At 37.1% G+C, this 6026-nt stretch overlaps 1 non-coding gene across 1 annotated transcript; it reads left to right on the forward strand.

Annotated features, from left to right (window-relative positions):
• The first annotated feature begins 764 nt into the window (after positions 1–764).
• Positions 765–835, forward strand: Trnag-gcc (transfer RNA glycine (anticodon GCC)). Its single transcript has one exon. It is a non-coding gene; the product is annotated as a tRNA-Gly (tRNA).
• Positions 836–6026: the final 5191 nt, after the last annotated feature.

A 6026-nucleotide genomic window follows, 5' to 3' on the forward strand; every position in this document is an offset into this window, starting at 1 on the left:
ATCTGAACTAGTAGTCGGAATGTCGTAGGTTAGACTCCTGGCCCCAGTTGTTCAAAGGCTGGATAACTTTATCCGCTGGATAAGGCATTCTTCAGCGTCTAAAATATACTTCACGTTAGATGTTGTCCAAGGTTTTCGTACACTCCCCTATTAAGCTCTAGTTAGAGTGTGCATAGTTGCTTGTGCACGAGGAAATACTGAAATCTTTGCACAGATTGAAACTGTCGGATTGTGACTTATCCGCTGGATAAAGTTATCCGGCCTTTGAACAACTGGGGCCTGATAGGAGAGCTCGGATTTCCTTTTTGCGAGTTTTCTTTTTCAAGCCTGCGTCACTTTGGATAACACATTATTCTCAGAATTATAGAGGCTATCCAAATTATGATCAATGGCAATGTATGTATGTATGTATGTATGTATGTATGTATGTATGTATGTATGTATGTATGTATGTATGTATGTATGTATGTATGTATGTATGTATGTATGTATGTATGTATGTATGTATGTATGTATGTATGTATGTATCTTCTGATGCATAGACATATGCTCAGTGCGCGCACCTTGTCCTTCCTCCCTTATCGACAATATAATTCACTCACTGTCGTCATTCGCTGCCAACACTTAGTTTATTTCAATTTTTTTTCTCAAACACTACGGTAGAATATCCCTGTATACTGGACATGTAAGAGGTCTTTAGGTAGTTAGGTATTTAGGTAGGTTAGTAGTCTTGTTTAAAATTAATGACAATTGTTTGCCGCCTAGCACTGGTGGTTCAGTGGTAGAATTCTCGCCTGCCACGCGGGAGGCCCGGGTTCGATTCCCGGCCAGTGCAAATTTTTTTTCTTTGTTTGTTTGTTACAATTTGAGGAACATTTCACTTTTTTTCTTTCACTCAGTCTAATAAATCTGTAACTATTGTATGGAAGGTACTGGAGTGAATGTAGACCTATTAAGCAGTTAAAATCTTGATCGGATATAAATTTTGGTTGATAAGTAGTGCCTATCACTTTTAATTTGATTTAGTCCCTACTTTACGGCAAGCTCTTGTTTCCATATATCTCAAACCGACATTGGACACCTTATGAGGTTTATTTAATGTCCTATTCCTAATCGTCATAGCACTAATGTACAGGGGAACAGAACCCCATTTTTTAGGCAGAGAACAGTAGAGATATAGAGCTATAGCTAGCAAAGGAACATCATTTTGGGGTTAAGCACTGATCTACAGAATTTATGGGGTTAAGAACTGATTCAAAACCGTTTACTATTCGTTTATTGTGATGAGTAACTCTATACAAATACGTTAAAAAATTACAATCTTCGCCGGGCAGGTAGTCCTCGTTCAGTGGGTTAGTGGTTATGAATAGGAGGAATGAAGCAAATGAGGCTTGCACTATTCTGTTTTTTTCCTTCTTTCTTCTTAACCTTGAAATAAGTTTCATTTCATGCAATTTTAAGTGAATGTCCAAGGTCAGTTTGAGAGATGGAACAAGTGTTAACCTGCTTTACGCACTCGATATAAAACTTTACAAATAGATTCCATTTTGCCGTGCGTCTGTACTCTGATAACGCACAGATGACGTCAAAACGTGGTGAGGATAAAGAAGTACGCTACGAGCCGCATGCGAGTAGCGTGACTGATGTTCTCACCACGTTTTGACGTCCTCTGTGCGTTATCAGAGTAGAGACCCACGGCAAAATGGAATCTATTTGTTTTATACAATAACCAAGACATTTCAACACATTTCGTAAGCGAGCATCGCGTTGCCTGAGCTGAGTCAAAAACTTTTCAGCAAACTCAGTTTTAGACTACTACACACATGCAATTGTGATCTTCTAAATTAGAGTATAATCCGAAAGAATTTCACTAACAATATTCAAAACTAACCTTTATTCCAGAGGGAAGTTCTGAAACATTACAGCATGTAAGTCGCTTCACTGCGATTTGTAATCGATTACTTGCCATTACCGGATTTCTATCGGCGACATATATATATATTTCGACAAATAAGCTTATTTGCTTCCTTTTCACGTCACAACAAAGTTCTAGCTTTTTTGTCCTGGTTGAGATCACTCTCAACGGTCTTTGTTCAATTTTTTTATTGGGCTGTTTTCCTTTCCTGTGAAAATTTGCCTGTGTTTGTCCGCTACTAGCAAAAACAGTTTTCAAAACTTTGTTGATCAGTCACTCTGGCTGGACTCTAGACTCTGATCACGTGCGCCGGTCACACCACTCGATGACGTCAATCGTGCGTCTATACTCTAATCACACACTCCTCTAGACCAATCAAAACGCGAGTTTTACACTGTTCATTGTATAATCTCTCTTCCCCTGCTTCTTTCTACAGTCTTAATATTAAGTCCCTTAATATCAAAACTTTTATTGCACCAAACAGTTTCCTAACTCTGATGTGCTTTTTTCCAGCGAACATGTTTTGATATTTGGCGGTAGGTGACAAATGACGCGTTGTTTCAAGTTATGCTTAGCTTTTCATGCGATTGTTGAAAGACGTAAAAAGAGCTCTACTTTTTAGAATAAACATTAAATCCGTGATAAAGTTTTCGCGATTCAGTAAACTTCACAAAGCTTGACAATGTTTACTCGTGTTCTCATCATACCGCGTTATTTTCTCAATAATTTTCAATCGCGTGAAAAACTGACAAAAAAAAGGTCGACTCTGCCTACGTTAGAAAGCGAATGAGCTTTTTCGTCTAACCTGAGACATGGCATCCACAAGCAGTGTCTTTTTATATAAAGCACTTTTTTCAAAGAGCAGGAAGCTTCCTAAGCTTATATATGGAAGTGCTTGATACATCTCAACTTAACTTACTAGCAAAGTCTCCTTGAGCGGTAGTAAAAAGGCCTCAGTGCCATCGAGAAGGAACCGATAGTTATAGGGATGAATTACATTATACAACAACAACAACAACAACAACAACAACAACAACAACAACAATTTATTATAAGAGAAGACTTATTACAATATTAGATACCCACGATTAGCAAGGGCTATTCGAGGTAGGTAGCATTGATAGTTTTTACACGCTCAAAAGGAACAGAAAATTAACAGCACAAAATAGAAATGATTCATTAAACAAAGAGAAAAAGAATTAAATAAGAAAATAAATGAATAAATAAAACACCTAAATGACTAATTATTATTTAGAAAGTTGAATGCAAGCTAACTAAGTAGTTACATAACATGCAAAACTGTTCATTGTTAGTCGTGTGTAGCAAGCAGTGATGTCTCGACGCCTTGGAATATGCTTGATGAACGTGGGCGACCTGATCTGTATTGCTATCATCTGTCTTGATTTGCTATGCATTTTGGAGCGTCAAGAAGGCAGAGCCTGTAAACAGAAATAGAAGCTTTGGATCGGGTTCAGTGACTGTCAGTGAGACAGTCTTTTTATGGAAAAGTGGTTATAAATCAAGTAGTCAATTATAGAAAGAAAAAAAACCTGGTGAATTTTTGTTTTTAGGCTGAATAAATGTATTGTTCTGGGAGATACTCTGCACAACCTAGACATCAAGGCGCAAAAATCAATTCTCAACTTTTACTAATGACGATTCGTTAAAATGTGTCGAAGAAAACAATTAGTTTAATCAGTAGATATCAGTGCCTCGTTTATGAGCTCGAGCAGAAAACGAAAGGTAAGTTCGGATTGAAGTTCTAATTCGTTAGTTTTGAATAAGAAGTTCCACCTACACTGTCTTTTTTCGTGTTCAGTTGTCAATCAACCATTAAACTGGCTTTAACAATTAGCACGGCTGCCAAACGACGGGCGTCTTTTCTTCAGCCTTTAATGTCAAAGTTTGTTGAATTTTCGTACTAATCTATGTTTTAAGATTGCATTTCGTGTTTAAATATTGCAATTGCAGTTTATTTTCTGCTGTAGTGATATTTTGTTTTCTTCGATATTCAAAGCATATTTCGCAGGGCTCGCGACATCTGCCCACCGTGATTAAAGACGTTTGCATTTCATACCTGGCATGTGCGGACCGAAGGAAGCCTCATGCTTTTAGGGCGCTGTTACACTAGGCAATTTTTCTTGGAACTTGTCTCGCAATTTCGTTGCGCCGTTGCGACACAAGTTGCCGAATCGTTGCCTAGTGTAACATTCCCTAAAATAAACATGTCTCGCAACGTTTTTGTTGCAGTCATCATTGCGAGAAGTAGAACCGACTTCTACTTCTGGCAACAATTGCGACAACAAAAAAATTGCGAGACATGTTCATTTCAGAGCATGTTTATTACACTTGGCAACTTGCGAGACAAGTTGTTAATAGCGGAACTTCTTGTTTGAAAAAGACGCATTATTTTCAGACTATAAATTAAAGGGCCTTAACTGCTCGAAGATCCAATTGACTAGAGCTTGCCGCTGAACGGAAAGAAATGTTCCATCATGCACTTTATCAAGGCTGATTTTCCCTGGATTACTGGAAACTTTCCTTAATTTGAAGAGTTCTGTGATTTTACTTTTGATGCTCGAAGTAACTTATATGATCTATTCTTATATATTACATCAACGACGGTATAGTGTAGAATATGAGTCTGGAAGATAGTTTGTCTACATTCATCATGCTTCTGACACTTGCCTTTACACCAAAGTAAGGTAAAGTGAAGTTATTTGTTATATCTCTAAGTTAGTACGCGCGGCGTGATTGGTCAATTTTGCGGGCCGTGTTTCACCGTACGGCCTTTTAAATTTAAAAGTTGTTCCTTTCCCGCGCGCCCGCGCGTCTATTCTCTTTGTTTTCCTTTTGCTATATCTGTCTTATTTTTTTCTATTCTACTTAGTTGCTTTTCTTACTTTAAAGTTCTTTAAAGACCCATTTTCACCCAAGAGACATTGCGCGCCGAGCTGAATTTCGCACAGTCGAAGATTCAGAAAATTACCAGCGAGCACTAAATAGCGAAAAAAGTCCACATTCATCGAGCTGATCTCCTGGAATATCACTATTTTTCGAGTCATTAAGCTTTTTATAATATCCTCTCGCTTTATTTATGTGGATATTTCAAGAACAATCTTCGTGTGGAAAGGAAAATCGGAAAATTGTCGATCGCCTCTAAGTAACATCTTGCCGTTGACAATGTAGTTGTACAGTTGTTATTCCGAAGGAATGTATTCGTCTCAGAGATTCTTTCCATAGCTTTTATTCTGAAACAAAGAAGCGGGAGGATTTGTTGTCCCCATGGATGCATCTGTTGTAGCGATGTTCCTGATTTCTACCGATGTCTGGCCTTAACACGTAAGTTTTGTTAGCTCCATTCGATTTTATTCTCCCGATTCTTGTAAACAGCGTTGCGAAGAGACGTAATAAACTGTATAGTTTTCTAGGTGGTGTTCACTCGTTTTTTAATATTAGCACAAGCAAATAAATTAAAATACTCATTTTCTTAGTAAGCTGCAGATTCATTCGTGGCATCATTGCTATATCATCAAAGGAAGAAATAATTTCATGATAGCACGATAGACCGGATCGGCGCAGCGCGTTATAATTTTGAAAGCGATATTAACTGAGCAAACATTGATTTAAACTTTACTGAAATATCACTCAATATATATGACGTTTACTGGTAGATGTTTTGGAAGTTTGGAGACAGTGTGAGAGTTGATCGTGTGGTCATTAGTTACTGTTATCTCCAATATCTTTAATTGTGTTCCTACATAGCCGAAGACCAGACATTTCATTTTTATTTTTGCGCAATTTTTTTTGTTTGAAATTATCTTTCTTCTTAGAATATAAACTGATATGAAACGGAGTAAGCTTTTAGAAGGGTTTCGCGCCGATTTGGGCACACCAATTTCAGTAATTGTGTTGATTTTCATATCTGTTTAAATATTTTAGCATTAAGGGTTGCCTATCAGAGTAATTTTCAAGTTGAAGTCGTATTTTAATTTTTTTAAATCAACGTCTTTTTTGGAATAATGACATATTTTGTCTTTACTATTGTAAATTATTCAAGAAAATAGCCTTACTTAATTTATTTAAAATATTTTACACCAGAAAAAAATCA

This window comes from Pavona decussata, unplaced genomic scaffold (assembly GCF_977016875.1).
Source record: "Pavona decussata unplaced genomic scaffold, jaPavDecu1.1 SCAFFOLD_87, whole genome shotgun sequence".
In the NCBI taxonomy this organism is placed as follows: Eukaryota; Metazoa; Cnidaria; class Anthozoa; order Scleractinia; family Agariciidae; genus Pavona; species Pavona decussata.